Raw genomic sequence first — 25,949 nt, forward strand, 5'->3', positions numbered from 1 at the left:
TAGATGAGAATGGTCTCTTAAGGTCCCTCCAATGTGAACATTTCAGAATTCTGTCATACTGTTATTCCAAATCTCTGACTCAATTATAGTATCCAAGAGCTCCTTAACCTGATAGTTAAGATTTTCAAAATCTGACTCTCAATCTCCCTTTCCAAGATCACCTTCTAGCTCTTCCTTACATAGATGCTGTGCTTTTTTGCCTCTGCTTTTTCTGAGTTTGCAGTCTCCAAAAACAACTAATTCCCCTTTTTAATGAGAATGATGGAACTGTTAAAATCAGAAATATACTATATATACAATATCTCAGTTTCATCAGGGTATTTGAGTAAGTTTCTGTCTGACTCTCATCTGAACAAGATGTTGGCTTAGATGTTGTTGTTGTAGTTAGGTAGACATTTTGCTGATTGAACAACTGTTAAAAAATGTGGATTAATGAATCTATGTCAGTTTAGAGGGATGTCTCAAGAGGAGTACCTGGGGTTTTATTCTTGATCTTATGCTATTCACTACTGAATACTGATCCATTAATTTGGATGGAGGCATGCTAATAAAATTTTCCAATGGCAGTGTTGGGAAGATAATGTATTAGATGATAAAATAAGAATTCTGAAAAGAGATCCATTGTTTGAAACACGAGATGAGATTAAATAAGATAAAATTTAACAAGGAGAAATGCAAAGTTCTTCACTTGGGTTTCAAAAGGTACCTATATAATTATAGCAATTCAAATGAAAAATCCTAGAGATTTTAGTAAAACATCAACTTGGCATTGGGCAGTAATGCTAAAAAATTAAATCTGAGTTTTAGCTACTCTAATACAATTTGTAGATACTGTCTGGACCAAAGGATGTGATAGTGAAATTATATCTTAAAGACATCATAATGGAATAGAAAGTCACTGGCCCTGAAGCCAGAAGAACTAGATTTGCTATTTATTAGTTTTGTGACCATGGAAAATCATTAACTTTCTGAACCTTAGTTTCCTCACTTGTAAAATAGTTAATTATACATGAAGTGCAGGTGACCATGGATTTCCAAAAAAAAAAAAAAAAAAAAAACTAGATTAGACAAGTGCAAATTCTAGAAGCCTCTGTCTGAGACCAAGTATTGATGTTTGTGTTTCTGCTATAAATGAGTGACTTATCTGCGTCACTAATAAGGAGTTGACACTGTAGATACAGGAAACCTTAAGGAGAAAGGTGAGAGGAGAGACTGAGGACTATACAGATATAAGTTTGTCTCCCTCTTAGAAGAGGTGAAAGGATTAGAAGAATGTTTCTCCTTCTCTAGGTTGTTAGGGAGGAAACAGAAACAAGCTTTAATGGTGGGGGGGGGGGGTGAGAAAGGGAATGGATTCTGAGGGGCAAAAAGGAGGTTTGACCATCAGAGAGGTTGAATAATTTGTTCAAGTTCATATGAGGTAGTGAGTAGTACAGCCAAGGATTTAGTCTCACATCCTTTCAATCCAAATACTGTTCTATGCTGCAAAATGATGGAGAATGAAAAAATGAGTGTTATAAAAAGGAGAAAGAGAATGAGAAGGACATCTGTACAAAAGGGCTTAAAAACAGATTCCTCTTTAGGAGAGAGCTGGATGCTCTATGGAGGAAGAAGCTGGTTGTTCCCCCTGAGAATGATATAGAAGAATCACAGAAACCATGAGATGAGAGATTAGCTAGTAAGGATCAGAGGAAGAAGAGGAAAGTAGTAGTTGGTGATGTACCAGGCAGCTATTTACTGACCTAATAATGAGAGAGGGGTCCATTGTTTTCCTAGGGAGTGTATCCAAGGTATAATAGGGAATCTCCAAAGATGAATGATGACTCCCTACTTTTGGTAATTCACATGGGCACAAATGGCTCTTCCAGAAGGAATCTAGAAAGTATTGCCAATGATTACAAAGTCTTGGGCAAGAAACCAAAGACCATAAGGGCACAGGTTGTGTTTTCCCCATTTTTGCTCATTGAAGAGAAGGGATGCAGAAGAGAAAAAGTAATTTGGGAAGTGAACAGCTGGCTAGGAAGGTGGTGTCTGAGAATAGGATTCAGAATATTGGATCATGGCTTAAAATGGCAGATTTCTGGCCAGAGACAGTTTTACCTAACAAAGACTGATAAGAATATATTTGTAAGGTGTCTTGGGAATTTAATCAAAAGCCTTTAAAGTAACAAGATTTGGAAAGGGCTGCTTCTCTCTGTCTGTCCAAGTCTGATTTACTGCCTTTCTGTCTTCCTTTGTCTCTGACTTTCTTTCTCTGTCTCTCTGTCTCTGTGTGTGTATATGTGTGTGTGTGTATCTTTCTCTGTCTCTCTCTGGCTGTCTCTGTTGCTTTTCCTCTGTGTGTGTGTATGTATACACAAATATATATTCACATATATGTGTGTGTGTATGAGTATATATGTATATCCCCCAGGTTAGATACCATAAAGACTACTCTATATATACCATAGAGACTACTACTCTACAAAGAAGAAAAAAAAAAGCAAGTGGGATACCTATATATAAACTCACAGAATATAAAAACCCAAGAAAGGAGCTAGTAATAAAACCCATAGCCTCAAATACATACATAAATGTCCAAAGTTTAAGCAACAACCAAAAAATAGGAACTAAAGGAAGCAATCAGACTTCATAGATTTCAGTGAGACTTGGTAGGATAAAACCCATGACAAAACTGTGGTCCTAGAAAGGTATAGTTTATTCAAAAGAGGTAGGATAGGTAATTGGGGATGGAGGGTGGGAGTAATGCTCTTTATTAGGACAATATATTCAGCTGAGGAAATCCCGGGAATCAAAGTGGGAAAGCATGACAAAGAGTATTTGGGTGAAGGTCAAAGGAGGAGAACAGAAATGATTTTGTCATTGGAATATACTAAAAACCATCTGGAAGAAACAGGAAATAGATGGGAAGTTTGAGAAACAGATCACAGATCCAGTACAGTATAAGAGTGATAAGGGGTTTCAATTATCTAGAAACATACTGGAGCTCTCTCTTCCCAAACCAGAGCACTAATGATTTCCTTACTTTCCTTAATGATAATTTTATATCTCCCAAAGGGGAGGAACTAACAAGGGGCAAACACTATTCTCTATCTGATCTCACAAACAGAAAAAAAAACTGGTTACTGAGGTAGAAATAATGGGAACATGGAGATGAAGTGACCAATCCATTCTAGAGTTTATGATGAGGAAGTAGGTAAAATCTTAACATAATCATCCATTCACCTTAGATTTTGGGGAGAGCAGACTTCAGAGTGTTCAGAGAAAAGATAGAATTCTCCTTCAGGGGATGAGAGATGTGGAAAACATAAAGAGAAACAATTCTCATGAAGAGGAAAACTGGGATTTATCTAGAGAGATACAAGAACATCACCATTTAGATTTTTTAAAGAATCGTATAGAAGAAAAAAAAAAGCACAGCCAAGTAACAGAAGATGAATATAAGAGCATGGCATGATCCTGTAAAAATAGTCTGAGGAATGCTAAATTCAGGATGAACTAGAATTGGTGAGAAAAATGAAGGAAAACAAAAGGTGCTTTTGTAATTTGATGATTTTGTTTTGTTATGTATTTGTCTCGTTTTGTTTTTGTTATATTGGGGAGAAGGAGGATCAAAAATTGTACAGAGCTTTTGCTTGGGGTGGATGGGATAATTATAACTGATAATGGAGAGAAGTCAGAGCTGCTCAGTTATTATTTGTTTCTGTTTTTTCTACAAAATAAAATGACCTTTACCATGGAAATGATGACACAAATTACTAATGGGAAGTTGGTACCCAAAACAAAGAGCTAAGAAGAGAGCAGCTGGCTGCCCTTGATGAATTTAAGTCACCCAGTCCAGGTGAACTATATCCTCAGCTCCTGAAAGAACTAGCAGATGTGCTGTTGCAAATGATATTTGAAAAATCATGGAAAATTATAGTAAAGGTACAAGACTGGAGAAAGGCCAGTGTTGTCCTGATTTCCATAAGAATTGGGCTCTCATTGACTAATTGGGCCTTTATTATATTTGGCAAGTCTTTGAGAAAGTTCTTCATGCTATTCTCATAGAAAATCTGGAGAGAGATGAATTAGACAATAATATAATTAGATGGATTCAAAACTGGTTGGATGGCTGAAATCAAAGAGTAGTTATTGATGGTTCTATGTCAGTGTGGCAAGAAGTTTTTAGCAGAATTTTCCAGGGATCGGTACTTAGCCCTAAGCTATTTAGCCCTAAGCTATTTAACATTTTTGCTAATGACCTGGATTAAGGCATAGATGCTATATGTTTCCAAGATGAGAGAGAGAGAGAGAGAGAGAGAGAGAGAGAGAGCGCTAACACAGTAGATGGAAAAGTCAGCATCCAAAGGTATCTTGATAGGATTGAACAGTAGACTGAATCTAAGAAGAGGAATACTAAATATGAATAAATGTAAAATCTTGATCTTGGGACAAAAATTAACTTCACAAATGTAAGATGGAGAAAGCATGGTTAGAGAGCAATTGTTCTGAAAAATATTTGGATTCCAGTGTACTGGGAGTCCACTATAGATCAGCAGTGTGATCTTGGCAATTGAAAAACAAAACAAAACAAAACAAAACAAAACAAAACAAAATAAAACTAAAACTAATATAAGTGTTCTTAAGCTGGTTCTTGACCTTAGTAGTTTGTGGGTAGATTTCAAGTGATCCATAAACTTATTTGAGGAAAAAATACATCTTTATTTTTGCTAACCTCTAATATTTAGCATTTCCTTTAATTATGAATTTAAAAAAAATTTCTGAGATGGGGTCAATAGGTTTTACCATATTGCCAAAGAGGTGTATGATGCAAATACTAGTACATATTATTATTATCCAGAATAGTGAATGGTTTTGAGTTCATGTCATAAGTGAATTGTTGACATATAACTTGGAGAAGAGAAGATTCAAGAAGAAGTTGAATATATAAAGTTGGTAGGCTGAATGGTTTACAACAACCTGTTCAAATTTAAGCTCACTCTCCCTGGGGAACAAAGTCATTGAGAGTAGAGTGTGCCTTGAATAGCAAGAGAGGGTTGTGCTTGTACTTCTATTCTTACTATAGCTTTTCAATCCTTTATAAAAAGCTAAAACACCAGTTAACTAGATAAATTGATGGCCATGCACTGGGATGGGGGCAGAGTGAACACACTGAAATGAGGACTTGAGTTAGTAGCATTAGAAATATATTCCAACTCCTTGGTACACAGAGGGATGGGTGTAGCTATCTTCCCTTTGAGAACCCAGTTTACCAGTGGGAATAGAAATTTTGGTTATAAGGACCCCCAAAATCTACAGCCTCACTACATAATGGTGATTATCATGGCAATGATAATTATGACACTGTAGAAATAGAGAAACAGTTAAAGGAATTGGGAATATTTAGCCTGGAGAAAAAGAGAATTGTGAGAAATATGAGAGAAGTCTATTAGTGATATTTAAAAGATTGTAGAAAATGAGAAAGGTTGGGCTGAACTGAAGAAAGGCAAATGTCCCAATTTTCACAAAAGGAAATAGAATTATTTCCTCTGGATGTTCCCTGAGCTTGACTTGCAAATTCCTGGGAAAATTCTAGAATAGATCATTAAAGCGATAATGAATAGTCAAACTACCTTTATTTTTTTTGACAAGATTATTAAATTTAGTACATTAGAGGAATGCTAGAGATATAGTTTGCTTAGATTTTATCAAATGATTTGACAAAATGTATCTATAGAAAAGATGGAAAGATACGGAATAGGTAATATAATTAAGTTAATTTAGAACTGATTGATTAGCTGGCTTCAAGGAATAGTCATTAATGGTTCAATGTTAAGTTGGCTAGAGGTCTTCAATGAAGTACCAGAGGAATTGTTTTCAGCCCTATTTAATATTTTTTATCAGATTTTGAATAAAAGTATAGATGAAATGTTCATCAAATTTTCAAATGACACAAAGCTAGAAAGGACAGCTAATACACTGAATGGTAGAGTCAGGATCCAAAAAGATGTTGACCTAGAGTATTGGGCTAAATCAAACAATATAAAATTTAGTAGGCATAAATGTAAAGTTTGACACTTGGGTACAAAAAATCAACTTCACAAGTTCAGAATAAGGGAAATGATTGGACATCAAGTTGTCTGAAAAAGATCCAGGTTTCTTTTTAGCGGATTGCAAGCTCAACATCAGTCAGCAGTGTGATGTCAAAAGCTAAAAAAAAAAAAAAAAATGGAATCTTGGCCTGCATTAAGAGAGACATAGCTTTCAGAAATAAGAAAGTGATAGTCCCACTGTACTCTGTCAGGCCACATGTATTGTGTTCAGTTCTGAGTATCACAATTTTTAAAAAGCACTGAAATTTGGAGAGTGTCCAAAGAAGGGCAATCAGAGTGGTGAAGGACCTTAAATACTTAGCATATGGGGATCAGTTAACAGAACTTGTGATATCTAATCATAAGATAAGATTCAGAGGGTATCATGATAGCTATGATAAAGTATTTGAGGCCTATCATGTGGGGGAAAAAAAGGAAGAGAATTATTTTGTTTGGCCCCAGAAAACTTAAAGAGTATTGGACAAACATTGAAAACAAACATATTTAGACTTGGTAGCCAGTGAAACTTCCTAATAATTAAGGTTGTACAAAAATAGAATTATTTGCCTTGGGGGTGATGAATTTGGCTTTATTGGAGGTCTTCAAGCAAAGGCTAGATTGGCATTTTATAGTAGGGAATTTCTTTTGCCTATGGATTCAACTAGATGGCCTCCTGATGTCCCTTCCAACCAAAGGTATTCTGGAACCAACTCATGCTGGCTTCTTGAGACTTGATTGTGAATATTTATACCTAGGAAATCAGAAAACCCTACAAATCAGGATTTAATGTATTGCTTTGTTGATTGTCTAGACTTAAGTGATAGAGAAGTGCTAATAAATGTAGATAAAAATTAAAAGTATATCTAGTGAACATTTTTTTAAGAGCTAGTTGTTAAATATTTGCCAACACACCATTAACTTCAACTTCAAAATTCTGTGACTGAAATATTTGAAGGACTATCATGAGGAATGTGATTATTTGAATCTTAGTTTATATGGATACAGATGGAAGCATACTTGGGTTCAAAGGAAGAACTTTCTTACAAATAGAAATGTTCAAAAATTGAACTACCTGTCTTGTAAAATTATAAATTAACATTCAACAAGCATTTATTGAATGCTTACTGTGTAATAGGTACTGTGTTAGATGCTGAGGATACAAAATCAGAAATGAAATTGCTCCAATCCTCAAGGATCTTACACTCCACAATGTTGTTGGGAAACTCTGGGAAATTGGATTGGGTTGGAAATTGGATTTAATGACCTCTAAAGGCCCTTCTCAGACTAACATTTTATGATTCTATACTGTTCCCTTCATCTGAAATGACCTTCATCCACACTGACATCTTTTCTGAACTGTAGGATCCAATTCAAATAATACCTTGTCTAAAAAGTCTTTTCTGATTACTCCTGCCAAAAGTGAACCCTCCTCTTAATATTTCCCCACCATATGTTCCTTATTAAATATTGCTTTGCATTTTTGTTATTAGTCTGAATGCCTCGTTTCTCCAACTCAGTGATTCACAAGTAATTATTAAGCTATTGTGTGCACAGCACAATTAGATTATAATCTTCTGGTGGGCAGTAGTTACCTTCTAGCTATATATCTTACTAATCACTTACTTGAACAAAGCAATATGGTCAAGGGGGAAACATCTCATCTCTTGTCTTTCTTTTCTCCCTCCTTTTTCCCACTGTGAGATCCATAAAAGATAATGAAAACTGCTTTTAAAGAACTAAACATCTCTTCAGTGGTGACTGTTCTAAAAATCACAATCAATAGCAAGATGAGCTGAACCAGTGAAAGGGTCCAAGGTCCCAGGTATGTTCCTGGAGGGTCCAGGGGCTCTGAAGTAGACCCCTCTCCGGTAGTCACAGGCCAGAAGGGAGGAGCCAGGCCCAAGAGTGTGGGTGATGCGATGCAATCTATTTTTAGGGTGGGAGCCATTATCTAACTGTGACGTAGGCAACCCATGAGTCACCAGGCTTTGTGGGGAGCTGGTGAGCCTGATCTGACCACCACCACAGGTTTCCTCTTCTCTCCTCCTCTTCCCTCGGGGAGTTCTGACAAAGCCTCATACCTGGCTGAAGAGGCGGGCCCTCTATGGCAGCAAGGTTCTATGCTATTCTTCCTCGGAGGGCAAAAGAGGAGCTGTGTGTAGGGCTCTCAGAAACCTCCATCCCAAAGCACAGCCATCGGCTGGTATCAGAGGCAGGGAGTGTGTGTCCCAGTCCCAGCTCGGCCCCTGGGTCACCCTGGAGCTTGGCTTCTCCTCTGCTGTCTGTAACAGACACTTATATGCTGCTTAACAAGTAACTGTTATTTCATTTGATCCTCCCAACAGGTAGGTACTTTTATTATCCCCATTTTTTCACATGGTGAAACTAAGGCAGATGGAGATTAAGTGACTTACCCAGGTCATATAGAGGCAAGGTTTGAACTCGGGTCTTCTAGGCTCTACCCAGCTCTAAAGCCTCTTCTAGCCCTGACCCTGTAATTGTAGGATCCCACAATCCTCACATATGAAGGATTCTGATGTTCTTTTGGCTTTTCTCTACTGTCTGATGCTGTCAAACATCCTGCCCCCTCTAAATTCTCTCCTCCAGGGGTTGGCACACAGAGCTCTCTCTGAATGGGCCTCCTGCTTGTGTAGCTCCTTCAGAGTCACCCCTTGGCTCCACCCTGGGCCCTCCTTTCTCTCTGCAGGCTCAGTGATCTCCTCTGTTCCCACAGGTTCAGTAATCACCGCGCTGCAGCTGATTCCCATTTCTGGAAATCTGGTTCCAATCTTTCTCCTGAAAGGTCTCCACCTCCGAATGTCTCTTGGACACCTCGACCTTGGCGTTTCACCAGCACAGCAAACTCAGAATGTCCAAGGCAGAACTCATCCGCTTTCCCCTACATCTCCCTGTGCTCCAAACTTGGCTGTTTCTAGTGTAGGTACCACTTTTCCTCCCCAATGGCCCAGGCTCAAAACCTCAACATCATCTTTGATTCTTCCTCTTACTGATCCCCCATACCTAGCTAACTGCCAAGACCTATAAATTCTATATGCCTTGCATCTATCTCACCTCTAACATGTGCTCCCTTTTTCTCCCTTCAAATTGCCACCACCCTCCTTTAGAGCCTCATCCTCTTGCCTTGGCCATTGTAACAACCTCCTGAGGGGCCTCTCTACTTCCAGGCCTCCCTTGTGTCTTTCTTTCATTGTGACTTCTTTCAAAGTCAGTCTTTCACATAGCTACCAAGATGACAAAAATAGGAGCTTCCTATTGCCCATAAAATATAATATACATGCCTTGGCCTGGCCATGTTGTGGCACAACATGACTCCAATTCTCCCTTTTTAACTTTTCTCACCTAAGTGGTACAGTGAACAGAATGCTGGACCTAGAGTCAGAAAGTCCTGAATTCAATTCAGCCTCAGACACTTTTGTTATTAATGTTCAATTGTTTCAGTCACATCTTTGTGATCCCATTTGGAGTTTTCTTGGCAAAAATACTGGAGTAGCTTGCCATTTTCTTCGCCAGCTTATTTGACAGATGAGGAAACTGAGGCAAATAGGGCTGACTTGTCCAAGATCACATAGCTAGAAACTATCTGAGACTGGATTTGAACTTAGCGAGAGGATTCTTCCTGATTCCAGGCCTTGTATTCTATCAACTGTATCACCTAGCTGCCTACAGACACCTACAATCTTTGTAATCCTAGACAAGTCATTTAAACTTTACCTCAATTTCAAATGAGATTATAATAGCTCCCAGGATTGTTATGAGGATGAAATGAGATGATGTTTGTAAAGTGCTTAGCACAGTACCTGGAACATAGTAGTTTCTTTCCTACATTCTCATGTTCTATGTTCCAGCTAAACTAAACTGGGTCTCCAATTTTCTCTTGCCACTATGAATTTATATAGATCTTCTCCTGTTCCTGGAATATCTTTTTTTACCCATTGAAACCCTTTTTTTCAAGGCTAGCTCAGGTGCCACTTCTCCACTGAAACTATATTCTTTTTCTCAAATTAATGCTTAAATTTTGTTTGGCTCTCTTTTTTGCTTCTATTATATTTTCCCAGAGATGTCCTGGTAAATGTTTTAACACCAGCTTTCCAAAAATACACAATACACTTTTTAGTTTAATCAGACAAATTATAAATGTTTTCACCATCACTTTAAGTCTAGACAATCAACCAAACATAAATGAAGTCCTGATTTGTAATTTTTTCTGATTTCCAAAATGTAAATGCTTACCCTGAAAATTTAGCAATTGGTTCTTAATAAGCCAGTTTGAGATGGCACCAGCATACCCTGACCCTACTTTCATTCTACTCATTATACTTATATGTGTTCATTATGTTCCCTCTGTTCTTTGAGAACAAAGATCCTATCATTTTTCATTCTTTGTATTCTGTGTGACCAGCACTATGTCTTGAACATAATTATATTTGTTGAATTGAAAATGAAGGTATTAAGACCATAACATAAAACCTAACAGATATGAACTAACATTGTTGTGCAATATTTTGAGTTATAAGGTTCTTTAGAGGCCATTTTTGTGGGTGAAGAAAGGCAGAGAGAGGTCTGGAGCAGAAAGGTTAGTACCACATTCTTCTTGCTGTAGTACTTCTCAAAGAATCATAGTTCCTTAAAACTGGAGAAGATGCTAAAGAGCACCATTTTACTAAAGATGAATCTGAGGACCAAAGAGGGAAAGAGATCTGCCCAAGCTGCAATTATCAGTTAATCATTTATTAATTGCCCATTATCTGTGGAAATGTGTAGAATTGCACATATTTATTGGATTACTTGTTATCTAGAGGAGGGGGTTGGGGAAGAGAAAGAGAAAAAATTGGAACACAAGGTTTTGCAAGGGTGAAGATTGAAAACTATCTTTGCATATATTTTGAAAATAAAAAGTTATTATTTTTAAATTAAGACCATAATTAATACCCATTATCTGCCAAGCACTCTGCTAGGCACTGAGAAAACAGGTTTTAAAAAAGAAACAACTTCTACCTTTAAGTAGCTTACATCCTATGTAAGTATATAGAGTGTGTATGTGTACATATGTGTATATTTAAAACAAATTAGGAATTTGGAGGTGGAAGGGAACACCAGTAGCTGAGAGTTCTAGAAGACCTCTGTTTAGGAGGTGGTGTCTGAGCTGACCTTAAAAGGAAAATAGAGATTTTAAGAGAATAGAGGTAAAGAAGGATTTCATTCCAGACATGAGCAGCAGCTTGTTTGAAGGTACAGAGATTTACATTTTGGAACATCATGTATAACAAGGAGGACAATTTGAGTGGATTGTAGACTCTAGATCATTAGATCAAGAATAGGGCACTTTTCACAACAATTTAGAAAATGTTACATATTTATAAAATTGTGCAGCTAGAAAAGGTTAGAGGTTATGGTCTAACACCCTCATTTTACAGGTGAAGCAACTGAGATTCAGGTAGCCCTAGCACTCAAGGAGCTTATAATCTAGTTGGGGAAGCAAATAAAACATATGAAAGAGCATTTAAGCTACATAGTAGTGACTACAAGGCAACTAGGTAATGCAGTGGATGCAGTCTTGGAATCAAGAAGACCTGAGTTCAAATTTGGTCTCAAAAACTTACTAGCTATGTAAACCTCAGCAAGTCATTTAGGTTGTGTTTTCATGGCTCAACAACAAGAACAACAGGCATTGATTACAAGGACATTGGAAGTTCAGAAAAGGGAAAGCTCCACATTAATTATAAAATTATACTGCCTATATGGCATTCAACTGTATAGGATTTCCATAGGCAGAGGAGAAGGGGGGGTGAGGGAACTAGTTTCCAGGCAAGGATAATAACATTAGCAAAAGCATCAAAGCAGGAATGAGCAAAGTATGTTCTAGAAATAGAGCTCATTCTTGCTGAAGGTAGATATGAATGTTGAGAGGCACTTGGCTTGGTAGGCTGAGACTAGAGAGGGCATGACTTTGAAAGCCAAGTAGAAAGATTTAAACTTGATACGATGAGAGATAGGGAGCCACTGAATGTTCATGTGAATGGCATGATAAGAGCTGATAATAATAGCATTTATATAATGCTTTAAGAGTTGTGAAGTATTTTACAAATATTATCTCATTGTATCCTCACAACAAATTTAGAAGACAGATACCATTTTTATCTTCGTTTTATAGATGAAGTAACTGAGACAGACAAAGGTTAAGGGGCTAGTAATTGTCTGAGGAAAGATTTGAAATCATGTTTTTCTGATTCTAGATCTAGCATTCTATTCACGGAGCCATCTAGCTAGCTGCCACTCAATAAAAGAAATAAAAGTGATATGTGGGGAAGATTTAGAACAGATATGTTTCCTAGGATTCTAATGGCGGAGTTATAGAGACCCTCTAAGGCTATTTAGTCTAAAAGTCCTTTTGACTTCCAGAACCATATTTAATTATTTCAGGCAGATGAAATTTCTATGAAACAATTATTTACCAATTAATCAATCAGCAAGCATTTACTTAATAATTATATATGGTGGTCTACCCATATTATAAGTCCTCACATATCTCATAGACACTTATTCATTCTCAAGGTTGGCCCATTCACTCCATCCTGCCCTCAAATTAATATAATTTGATTCCCAAAGAAGAACTATCTCCCAATGATATCAGTCAAAATTCTCTTAGTGTTGTACAGGTAACCCTCTTGTAGTAGAATATACTCTCCCTACTTGTCACTGTAGTTCTGATCACTTACCAGTGTGTTTCTTTTTATACAACCAGCCACTCAAATAAGACCATTAGATCTTAAACTTTACCATTAACTTAGTATTAAAGCAAAAAGAAAAAATATCACAGCTACTCATGTATTAAAGTAAATGCATAAATAAAAATATATTACAATTCACTCATAATCACTGGGTCATATATTTTGTTAATAATATATTCAGTATTAGTTGGGGAGAATAGGCACCTACAAATAGAAACCTGTCAAGAAGGAACATGAGTGAAGAAAACATGTGCTCCACAACTTTGGAACCATAAAGTTCAGTGTCCTTTTTCTGTCTCAGGAACTGTCCATAAATGATTCTTGATGAATGTACCTTCTGTGCTAAAGATATATGATTCTACTGCTAAGCTAACTTAATCTTCACTGTGTTTGACATGTTGGGTAATTTCTCTGATTTTCTGCTTCCAAGCTCTTCCTTTGCTCAGCTAAACTTACTCCTCAAAAGCAACTATAGTATCTATCCCTTCAAACTTTTAAGTTTACTTGATGCAGTTCTGAAATCTGTCTTTTTATCTCTTTTCTTATTTTTATGGGTTCAGATTCTGACTCCTCACTGCAAAGAACTATATCTTATCTTATGGTGGTTAATCAATTTTACATTTCCTTCTGAAATCAGACAAATTATGTTTGCTGAAAAATCATACAACAGTACTAGTGGCCATACCCTTCCAGTATATAACAGCTTGTCACATTCAAAACTCAGTAACAATGGCTTGTCATAGATCTCTGAGTCAGACTCAATCCCCAGCAACTGTATCTTAGAGAAACTGTTTTTTTAGAACTCTGTATGACATAGCTCAACAACAAACCTTAAAGAGACAATACATTACATAAGCATTCACTATATATGTGAGATATTTTACTAGGAGCTGAGAATATAAAGACAAAATGGGCTTACAATATATCCAGAGAAAACAACATATATATATATATATATTATATATATATATATATATATATATATATGTAGATATATATAAAATAGATACAAGATTATCTTGAGGAGGCACCAGCAGCTGAGGAGGAATCAGGAAATATTTCATACAGAAGCTTGAAAATAGGCTTGAAAAGACTGGTGGCCATATTAGTAGAAAGAAAGAAGTGGTGAGAGAAATGTTGTGATAGTAGAAATACATTTGACAAGGGATTGAATATGTAGGGTGTGTGGAACTGAGGAGTGGAAGATGAAATCAAAATTGTAAATTCTGGTAACTAGAAGGATGGTAGTCTCAACAGAGATAGGGAAACTTGAAAATAGGTGTAGATTGTGAGTAGGGAAAACTAATGAGTTCTTTTTGGTCATGATGAGTTGAAATGTCTTTAGGAGATCCAATCTGAAATGTTCAATAGGCAGCTGTTGATGTGAGACTGGAATTCAGGAGAGAGAATAGAACTGGGTGACAATTATATTCATGTGAGCTGATGTCATCAACAGAGAGAGGAGAGAAAGATAAGAGAGAAAGGACCAAGACAGAGCCTGGAGTAAATCCACAATTAGGAGGCAGGATATGAAAGATGATCTCCGAAGAAAGGAAGAAAAGAAGGAAGGGAAGGAGAGAGAGGAGAGAGAGGGAGGAAGGGGGGGAAGAAATGAAAGAAAGGAGGGAAAGGAAGAAAGACAAGGAAGGAAAGAAAAATGCATAGATAGATGAATAAAAGGAAAGAAGCAAAGAGAGAAAGAAGAAGGAAACAAGCATTTGTTAAGCAGCTACTATGTGCCAGGCAATATGCTAAGCAATTTACAGATATTTGGGGTTATATGAGAAGAGGATTAGAGAAAGAACTAGCAGTTTTGAAAATTACTTTAGGAGACAAAGAAAATGAGGGGAAAAAAACCTCATGTTTGACTGCACAATACTGAAAACAGACAAAAAGTAACACTGAAGCTTCAACAATACAACATACTTTATAATGTCCTCTCTGAATTAGAACTGGTTTTTATACCAGCTCCCTGCTAAAATAAATTGGAGATTGAAAGAAGAGTGTCAGAGAGACATTTTACAGCAAGATATGCAATCATGCAGTCATTAGTGAGCTCCCCCCATATCGGACCTTATATAGTACTTTATCCCTCTTTTATGCACTTATAGGGACCCTGTTAAATCCCTTTTGGGGAGGTCTCTATAATGAGCCCAAACTAAGCTTTAAAAAATTTTCTCAGGACTCCGAGGTGAGGGCATAATGAACCAGAAAACTCCAGAAGAACCTGACTTCCCTCTTTGAGGTCAGGCTTCACTAGGATTGAACTCAGTTGGCTTGAATCCAGAAATGGGGCCTCTTAGTGGGAGAGGGCATCCTGGCCCTGGCCTGGAGGGAAAAATCTTTTAAAGCTTTTTTTTGTCTTACGTCTAGAGTCTCCTTAAAAAGAATTAACAGGGTCCCACCTAAAAAGGTAGTCCATGTACAAAGCTGCTCAGATTGATAAACAGTTAATAGAGCTGTTTATTTCCTCTACCATAAACGAAAGGCTTAAAACACCAAAGACTCATAAGCACACATTGATAAATACTTAGAACATTAAAACAGTAACCAATAAAGCCTAGTATACTCTCCAGGGAAGTTGATATGTTAAATATTAAAACTTGAAACCCTTTGTGGGATTGCTGAAAATGTATTTCACTTTCATCTCATATCTGAACTGCCTGGGCAACTCATTCAAGCTACAGTCTTCCGGAAAACCAGGGCATGGCCCAGACTCCTGCTAGCCTGGTCATCTTCCTCTTGGGAAAGTTGTTTCTAAAGTCACCTCCCGCTCGCAGCCAGCATCCCCAACCCAGCAGCTCCAGGCCTTCTGGACTCACAAGGCTGTTTGTTGCCAGCACTAGAAATACCACCTCATGGTTGCCATTCACCTGTACTCAGGGGGAAACACAGCAGAGGCCCATGCTCTGTTTCAGGCTTGTCCAGGCCAGCACGTGTCTTGGCTGCCTCCCCCCACTGTGGGAGGTGAGGGGGCAGCAGTGGGAGGAGGGTATGGGGCAAATCTTCCCCTCTCCCCTGCTCTCCCTTCTGGAAGCCTGACGGGATCTCCCAGAGTCCTGAGCCTCCTCACAGACGGTGAGAGAGAGCCACCCCAGAAGCTGATTCTCCTTAAAAGGAGCCAGAGTGGGCTGCTTCTGCTCAGTTCACTTCCCCAGCTGTGCCCTGTCACAGGGACTGGCCCACAGTGAACATCCTTATCACTGACCTGACTGAGCACGTGACTCCATAAGCGGCTGGTGGAGCCAGCTCAATCCCACACATGCTCTATAAGGAATGGCAACTGTTGTGGGAGAGATGTTGAACGCGGTGCCGATGGAGCTCTGAATTTGGAATCGGGGACGCGGGGGTCAGAGCCCGGGCCAGAATCTGCTGCAAAACACCCCCTGCCCCTCAAGATTGTGTGAGGACCAAATGAGAGACCCGTGGTCGGCACTGTGTCATTGGCTCTTATGAGTGCGCCTGTATGTGTTCATGTAGGTGATGCAGCTGATAGGGCATAGTGTCTGCCATCATGAAGATCTAAGTTTGAAGCTCACCTCAGCCACTACCAGCTGTGTGACCATGGGCAAGTCACTTAACCTTTTTGCTGCCTCAGTTTCCTCATTTATAACATAAACTGGAGAAGGAAATGGCAAATTACTCCAGTATCTTTGCCAAGAAAACCCCAAATGGGATCACCAAACAAACTAAAGGTCCTTGACTCGGTTTGGAAGGAGAGGGTATGTATGTATCTTATCTTTTTACAAGAAGCTTTCAATTGAAACTTTTTGAAGGTAAGGTTCATCTCTTACCTGAACTTTGTATCTCCATCGGTACCCAGAATAGTGTTCTTAGACTTAATAAACATCATTTAACTGAATTGAATCCCCTCTGAATTTAAGGCATATACGCCTCCAGAGCTCGTCTCTTGGTTTTAGTCTTGAGTTTGAAACATACAACACAACTGGCAGATATGTGATTTTGGATAAGTTTGCTAGTAGGCATCTGTTGTTTGCCAGTGGGCATACCCAGGGTCTACTGCCTGGGGGAAAAAGTCTTATTGAAAGACTGTTCTCGGGGAGAATATTCTCATCATATTTAGAGCTTGAAGGGAACTGAGATCATCTGACCCAGTGATCTCCAAAATTTCGACTATATACCTCATCAGTAAAAAATGTTTAAATTATGTACCCCCAATGTGTATATTTATGTACTTATTCCTTAGTTTAAGTAATAGGTTCAGTCTAAAACTTATATAGAAAACATATTTAAGGACAATAAAAATGAAATATATGATTCTATTGTCAATAGGGAGACACTTAAGTTTATGGAGAGGAGTAGAAGGAAAAGGAGGAGGAAGAGATGCTGATGGTGCTAGTGATGCTAGTGGAAAGAACTAATATTTATAATGCTTTGAGGTTTGCAAAACTCTTTAGGTCTCATTTTTTATCTTATTTTATCTCACAACTATGTGATCAACAGACCAGTCAATCAACAGACATTTATTAAATACTTACTATGTGCCAAACATCGTACCAGGAATACAAAGATTATCCCTGCCTTTAAGGAATTTACATTCTAATGAGTGGGAAGACTGCATAAAGGAAGTCAAAATGAGGAGGAAGAGAAGAAGCTCTTTGCTGGAGCCTGATAGAAGTCAAGAATGTTGCCTACAGAGGAATATAAAGGGCACCCCCCCACACTTTAAATGGAGACTCTGGAAGATGCCTCTTTCTAATCAGGAGAGGCTGTAGAGGCAAAGGGTACTTCCAAGGTATTAATTCCAGAGCTGGAGAGATGATTTCAGATGAAGAGCAGGAGCATGGCAGAGAAGGTTCAGAGTGCAGCCTGAAGAGGAATGGCATATTATTATCAACATGGAGTCAGTCACCCTGCTACTTGTGTGAGATGGAGTTTGAACTCGGCCCACCTGAGAGTCTCCAAGTCCAGGCACTCGTACCAACTTGCCCCCTAAATTCCTAGATAGATTTGTCTGTGGGGTTCCATCCTTAGTTGAGATAGGAAACAACTGATCCCCATTAGTGTGTGCAGTGGTCCTGCCTAGGCTACACTGTCAGACTCTTACCAATCACCCCTCAAGTCTAAAATTGTATGATCCTTCTCTTCTGACATCACTGCTCCCAATAAGATCATGTCCATTCAATTGAGTCTAGTTCAGTCTGTCTATATTTAGTCCCTGCTCTGTGACCAGCTCTGGACTTGGCACTGGAAAGCACATGAGAAAGCTTATGACCTCTATAATACATGTTATTATAGAAATACATGAAATCAGGGCTCCTAGATTCAAATCTCACTTCAGATACTTATCTATTATCCTTCCTAAGAATCAGCCTTCTTATCTGCAAAGTGGGGGGGGGGCAACAATTTCTGATGCTTGTGAGGATAAAATGATATTACGTATATACATTGCTTTGCCATCCCTAAAGTACTATATAAATGTCAGTTATTGTCCCTTTTATCTATAGTGTTTTAGAATTTACAGAATCTTCCACATTTCATTTAATCTATACTTAAGAAACAATTAAAATACACTCTTAATACAAGAAATAATTAAGTTCCCAAATTGACTCTTAAGTCATATAGGAATGTAGGGAAGTAATATATTTTGTTGAGCTTTGGGGATTAATGAATGGGCAACTAGATGGCATAGTAGATAGAGTACTGGGCCTGAAGTAAGGAAGACTACTCAGAAAAAACTAAGACAGGTAGTGGCAAAGTGACTTGCCCAGGATTACACAACTAGTAAGTCTCTGACACAATTTTAACTCCTGTCCTGTCCTAACTTGATTCTCTGTACCACTAAGGATAAGAGAGATGAGAACAGGGAAGGGAAGGAAGGAGAGGAAAAGGAAGAGAAGGAAAAGGTAGAGAAGAGAAGAGAAAAAAGTGAAGGGAAAGAAAGGGAAGGGAAAAGAAGGGGAAGAAAAGAAAGGGAAGGGGAGAAAAATAAAGGGAAGGAAAAGGAAGGGCAGGAAAATAAAGTAAAGAAAATGAAAGGGAAAGGGAGGGGGAGGGAAAAGAAAGGAAGGGAAAGAAAGAAAGGAAGAAAAGGGAAGGAAAAAAGGAAAGGGAAGGAAAAGGAAAAAAAAGAATAAGTGAGGAAAGGAAAAGGAAGGAAATAAAAAGAAAGGGAAGGGGAAAAATTGCATTAAAGCCATATTTTACTCTAAGGCCACTAAAGTCTTTTCTAGTTCTAAATCTGGGATCAATAAAATAAAAATTCATGAAATTTGGTCTTGGGTCTACACTATTAGATAGAATTTGAAATCTTTCTTTCAGCATTATAATGTGACTCTTAAGCAATACAGAAAGTGGTCCTCGAGTCATTTGCAGCCTAAATAACACCAACACTAGCACACATGAAATAACTAAATAATGAACCAATCTGTTGCTAGGGTTCAAAATGCATAGCTTGACAGCATTGTAGAAAATTCAAAAGAAGAAAAGATCACCATGGGTTTTAGTTTTTAGAGCAGTTTCCTGGAGGAGATTAGATTGCCAGTTTTTGGTGAAACATTGTAGAAATGACAATGAAAGTCTGTATCCTAAGCATAGATATGTAGAAGGGTGAGGTGACTGGAAACTGAACCATACAATGAAGCAGCCAACGATGTTTGATCTCTAGAAGATAACTTAGGGAGAAAAGCTGCCTTCATACATTTATGGATTCTCATGTGGAAGAAGGCATAGGCTGCACTTAGACATGGCAATTTCCTTCTTGTATAATGCTCCCTTCTTCCCCATGCTGTTCAGCAGAATCTAATTAAAGGTAAATTGAAAGGCAGGGCCCTGGACATAAAAACCAGAACCTGTAAGAAGCCAAGTGGAAAAAGACACACATTTATTAAACCCCTACTATGTACCAGGAATTATTTACAAATATTTTCTCATTTGATCCTTACAACAGCCCTAGAAGTGTTATTATGAATCCCATTTTATAGTTGAGACCGAGTTAAGTGACTTGGCTCAGAATCATATATAAGTGATTAAGTGTCTGAGGCTAAGGGCCTTTAGATGGTGCAATGGATAGAGCACCGGTCCTGGAGTCAGGAAGCCCTGAGTACAGACACAAAACACTTACTAGCTATGTGACCCTGGACAAATCACTTAACCCCAAATGCCTCAAGGGAAAAAAAAAAAAGGTGTCTAAGGGTAGGTTTGAACTCAATCAGTCTTTGGACTCCAGGCTTGGCACTCCATCCACTGAACCACTTAGCTGCCCCATCTTAATAATTAGAGCTATCTAAATATGGAATTAACTATTTCAAGAGGCATTTAGTTTCTTAGACTAGAGGTTTTCAAGCTATGCCTTGAATGAAGCAGTATCAGGGATATTGTACATAGGATTAACACTTCTGTTAGGGATTGGACTAGATAGGGCTTCTTAAACTTTTTCCACTCATGATCCCTCTTTGCCCAATAAATTTTTATATGACCCCAGATATATAGGCATATTAAATAAGTAAACAAATCAAATATTTACTGATAATAACTTATAATTTTGCAATCTCCACATTCAGTTATAAAACCCCATATGGGGTCACGAATCACAGCTTAAGAACCTGAGGACTAGCTGACCTCTGACCTTGCCAATCCTAAAATTATATAATTGTAGGTATCTCCTGAAAGGAGCAAAAGTTGCTCTTCATCACTGATATACTCAAGGCAATCCAGGATCTAGGATTAATTATCGCTGTGGTACAACCTAGGGAATTCTACATGTACGTGGGGGCAAGAAGTTCGGGGAAGAAGGAATCAGATCTGATATCTGAAAGCCAAAGTGAATAGAGCTTTGTTCCAGGGCTGCCAACATCAAGGCTGTCTTTGTCCCCACAGTTACTGCTGTCCCTATAACTCATCTCTTCCATATGGGCACTATCCCCAGGCTGCCATCCCCAGGGCCGTTTTCTCCTGGGGCCCACATTTCCTCACCACCATTCTGCTGCAGAAAGAACCAAATTCTCTTGAGGGAGAGGCCACTCCATTTCTCAACACAACTGCTCCCACAGCTGTACTTTGGAGCTTCCACTGCTGGCTTTAACTGAATTTGCTCTAGGTGGCAAGATTCCTAGTTGACAACTCTAAGGAAGGGTGGGCTATAGGATGCCATAAATAACCTACATCCGTGGTTTATAGGCGTGGGACACCAGGGTACTACAGAGAGAGCATTTATAAAGTGATTATTGGCGTGCCAGATTGAGCTACATTATACCAAGGCACATAGAGGCACAGTCCCTACCCACCAGGAACTCTCAATCTAAAACCAATCATACAAAACTGCTTGTGTTGTATATTACATATGTTTAAATATGCACTTTAAAATATACTTGAATATACTTTTAAAAAATATACTCAAAATGTAAATATATACATGTACTTAAAATGTACTTAAATGTGAGGTTGTACTTCAAAATGTTGGACTTGAAAGGGATTTGAGTAATCACCTAACCCAAGTACCTCTTTACAGGGAAAGAAATTAAGAGATGTAGAATTTGCTCAAGGGCACACGCATGATGGAGCCAGGACTAGAATTGAGGCCTTTATTTTCCTAACTTAAGGTTCTTTCCAAGTCATCATGTGAAACCATACAGGGCAGATACTTTGACCTTCCCCTGCAGCCTGGAAAACCAAATACAGATTTTCCCCCTTTCTAATTTTCTCAAACATTTGACTAATGAGTCAATGAAGAAATTTCTTTAGTTTTATTCTGGGGTGTGAAAAACCTTGAAGTTTTATTTTCATTCCTAGCCCTACTTTTCCTGATTTTTTTTGTTTTTTTGCATTCCATCTCTGACCCTTCCTATTTCCCCACTAAGAAAAAAGTATTTGATAACTTTTTTCACATTAACATGCTAGGGGTTTGGGAGAAGAACATTTCAAATTGTGTGTGTGTGTGTGTGTGTGTGTGTGTGTGTGTGTGTGTGTGTGTGTGGTATTCTGAAGGAACCTAAAGAGAGAAATACTTAACTGAAAGTTCATCACCTAGGCATAGGTGATGATAAGGAATAAGGATTCCTTACCGAAAGGAATTTTAGGTATTCTTATGCCCAGGTGATGAAGTGGAGATTTCCCCCACACTTCCCTTAAATCATTCTATGTAATCTATTCTATACATTGTCTACATGATAGCATGATCCTGACATAGAGAGGGAAAAGAGAAGTCTCCTAAGCCAGAGGATCCCTAACTTCTTGTGTCTCACCAATGAAAAATCTCAGGGAGAATGACCAAGTCTCAGAAGATGAGATTAGAAAAAGGTAATAATAATAATGGTAGATGATGTGGAGCAGTAAGAAGTTGGAATTGGAGGTCTAGAACTTAAATGCAAATCCTGGCTCCCTTTTCTACCTGGGTGATTCTGGATAATCTTGTTTTGTTTCTTCAACTCGAAAGGAATGAGGTTGAATTCAACATCTTTGAAGTTTCCTTTCAACTTTAAATATATGATTTATGCCTTCCCTACCCATAATGAAGATAATATGAACAGGGGAAAAAAGAAGCTTCTACCATGACCCTTTCAAATATAAAATTCTAAGATTCCATCTTTTTAGATCACTGTTGTTCAAAGTCAAATGAAAATGGGCCAATCTTAGAAAGAGCAGCTGTGTGGCAAAGTAGAAAGAGTGCCAGGCTTAGGGTCATGAAGAGCCATCTTCCTCAATTCAAATCCAGCCTCAAATACTTATTAGCTATGTGACCCCGGGCAAGTCATTTAATCCTGTTTGCCTCAGTTTCCTTACCTGTAAAAAATCAGCTGGAGAAGGCAATGGCAAATCACTCTAGTATCTCTACCAAGAAAACTCTAAATGAGGTCCTGAAAACTCAGATAGGACTAAAAAATAACCCATTGTCTTGAAAACCCCATATTAACATTATCTATATTCTGTTCTATTTTTATTTATTTTGTTAAATATTTCCCAATTATATCTTAATCTGGTTTGGACCACACTAGGGAGTGCTGGAGGCTACATGGTCTGCTGCTGGCCTGTCTGTGTTTGACTCCTCTGTTCCAGATGAGCAAATATGTCTTCTCAGGGATGCTGCATAAAGGAAAGGGACAAAAGGGGGCAGGAAAGAGTTAAGCCCAAGCAATATTTTGCTAAGATCTGTGCTGGGTGTTGTGCTGGCTACCAGAAAAGCATATGATAAAGCCTTGCCTTCAAGTAGCTTACAATCTAATTGGGTAGAATGCAAGGACATATTCTGGTTTAGGCCCTCCTCACCTCGCATCCAGACTATTTCAATTGGTCCACTTACTTCCAGTCTCTTCTATCTCCAATCCATCCTCCACATGGTTGCCAAACTGACGTTCCTAAAGCAAAATCTGATCATGCCATCTTTCTATTATCTGAAAAAAAAACCCAAAATCTTCATCTTGGCATTTAAGGCTTTTTACAACCTGACTTCCACCTATCTTCCTCGTGTCATTTAATATTACTCCCCTTCTCATGGTCTCCATTCCCATAAAACTGACTTGCTAATTGTTCCTCATTCACAATATCTCATCTGCTACTTCCTTGCCTTTGCATAGGTGGTCCTCCATGACTTAAATATACTCTCTCCTCACTCTACCTATTAGAATCCCTGGCCTTCTTCAAGGTGCTATTCAAGACTCCCCTCTAACACTAGACCTTGTGCTTAGTGGCAGAGCAAGGTCTGCAACCAAAGTCTATACCTTGTATTTATTTATTTATCAGCATAGGTATACACACACACACATATCAATAGAATGCAAGTTCCCAAGGGGCAGAAACTATTACTTTTTATCTTTGTATGAAAAATACACACTCTTTACTGAAGAGTTTAATAAATGTTTGTTGAACTGAATTGAAAACTTCCGAGTGTTAACAAAATAATAATAATAATTAGGAGTTTTAAAAAAGGATATCAGAGATTTGTGGCTTAACTTCTTTGAACCTCAGTTTCCCAATCTATAAAATGAAGGTTTGGAATAAATAATCCTTAGAGAAGCTTCATAGAAGAGGTGGACTTCAGAAATGTTTTGAAGGAAAGGCTAGCAGGGAGGCACAAAGAGAAAAAAAGACATTCCAGATCAGAAAAAAAATGGTTCAAATAAAGGTGAAGATACTGAAAATAAGCACAGCATATTCAGTTCAACTCAACAAGTCCGCTTCCCAGAATCATAGAATTTAATAGAGGAAAACATCTCATGGGCCATTTATCTGTTGTATATAAGAGGAATTCCACCTATAACTTCTCTAACAAGTGATGGTCCATCTTTTACTTAGAGACTTCTGAGGAGGGAGAATATATCACCTCTTAAGACAACCCACTACACTTTGGGACAGCTCTAATTGTCAGGAAATTTTTCCTGACATCAAGTTTAAGTTGACTCCTTTGCAATTCCCATCCCCCGTTCCCAGTTCTCTGGGATTCCCAGTTCTCTGATGCCAAAGAGAAAAAGTCTTATTCTTCTTCCACATGACAACCGTTCAGTATATGCTTGAGCACAGCTATCTTACCCACTTTGAATCCAGCCTAAAAGTTCCTCTTCCTTTAATGACTCCTCATATGTTATGGGCTCTTCATCCTTCATCCCTGGTTGACCTCTTCTGGACACTCTTCCAGCTTTCCAAGGACCTCTTCCTTAAACCATGGTACCCAGAATTGAACTTCATACCCCAACTGAGGTCAGTCAAGGTTGTAATACAGTAGGTCTTTTGCCTTCCTATTCCTGGAAGCCTCCTAATGTGTCCAAGGTCATACTTGCCTTTGGCACATTACTAATGTGAGTTTGAAGCTTACTAGAACCCTTAGGTCTTCTTTAGAGGAACTGTTATCTTTGCATGCAATCCCCATCTTGTGCTGATGGTGTTGACTTTTTTTTTAATACCAAGTACAAAATTGGATTTCATCTTCTTAAGTTCAATTAAAAAACTCATTAAAGATTCTTTTGGATTGGAACTCTATCATCCTATCCCTCTCAGCTTTATACCATCTGCAAATATGATGATCAAGCTGTGTCTTTTTCAAAGTCATTGATAAAAAAATGTTTGACAGACCAGGGCCAAGAACAGATGCCTAGATACTTCAGGGAGTTCCTCCTGTCATTCTTTGGGTTTAACTTGTTTTAGGTCTATCTGATTGTCTAATTTTTATTTCCTCAACTTCTCTACCAAAAACAATAGTGTGAGATAGATTGTCAAAAAACTTTGCTGAAACCTAAGTAAATTATATCAACCACATTACCCCTATTAGTTTAGTAATCCTGTCAATAAATGATATGGAGTTAGTGTGATATGACCTATTCTTGATGAAACCATGCTAATTCGTTATAAATCACCACTTTTGCCCCTACAATGTCTAGAAGTCATCTATTGAATGGTTCTGACTAGAATTTTCATAGGAATTATAGTCAAGCTCACTGGCCAAGAGTTTGCATGGTCTATTCTTTTCCCCACTGAAAACTGGGACAGTTGCCCTTTCCCATTTTCTGAATGGATGAAAAGACAAATAAATAGCCCTGAAGGTGTTTGGAGATAGCAATTTGCTTGTTTTCTTTTGAGAAAAGGAGGGACATAATTATCCACTTTGGAAAGGAAGAAGGGAGAGAAGTAAAACATTCAGAGCCATGTTTTTTTGAGTCATTCTGTCATGAAAGGAAAGACAAAGCTACCATCAAACACCAAGTCTGGTTGGGGAGTAAATGGTGCTCTTCGTGTTACAACTTTCCTATAAGTATATCTCCAATAAAAAGTAAAACCTACCTGCATACATACACATACACACACACACATACCTCAAAAACTAAATTAAAAATTTCAATACCCTCAAAACACCCATTATTGCAACACCCTGGTGAAGGTATGCTTATCAGATAACATTATGTTCACTAACCTGATATCAGGCCAGAATAACCTAGAATACACTTAATTTCCCAGCCAAACTGTCCTTGTATAACTGGATCCTCCAGCCTTTTGTTGTTCACTAGTTTTTTAAATTTTGTCTGACCCTTCATGACCATATTTGAGGTTTTCTTGGCAAAATATTGGAGTGGTTTGCCATTTCCTTTTTCAGTTCTACAGATGAGGAAACTGAGGCAAACTGGGTTAAGTGATTTGCCCAGAGGTCAGATTTGAAATCAAGAAGAAATCTTCCTGATTT

General features: G+C 38.2%; 1 protein-coding gene and 1 long non-coding RNA gene across 6 annotated transcripts in view; one reads left to right on the top strand and one right to left on the bottom strand.

The window, feature by feature from the left end:
• The window catches only part of RAI1 (retinoic acid induced 1), a 303,155-nt gene that overhangs the window by 63,272 nt on the left and 213,934 nt on the right, over positions 1–25,949 (top strand). The window lies entirely within an intron of this gene.
• LOC127562238 (uncharacterized) lies at positions 925–13,775 on the bottom strand. Its single transcript, XR_007953639.1, has 2 exons — positions 7,698–13,775; positions 925–6,825 (listed from the first exon to the last, which is right to left on the bottom strand). It is a non-coding gene; the product is annotated as an uncharacterized LOC127562238 (long non-coding RNA).

This window comes from Antechinus flavipes, chromosome 1 (genome assembly GCF_016432865.1).
Source record: "Antechinus flavipes isolate AdamAnt ecotype Samford, QLD, Australia chromosome 1, AdamAnt_v2, whole genome shotgun sequence".
Taxonomy (NCBI): domain Eukaryota; kingdom Metazoa; phylum Chordata; class Mammalia; order Dasyuromorphia; family Dasyuridae; genus Antechinus; species Antechinus flavipes.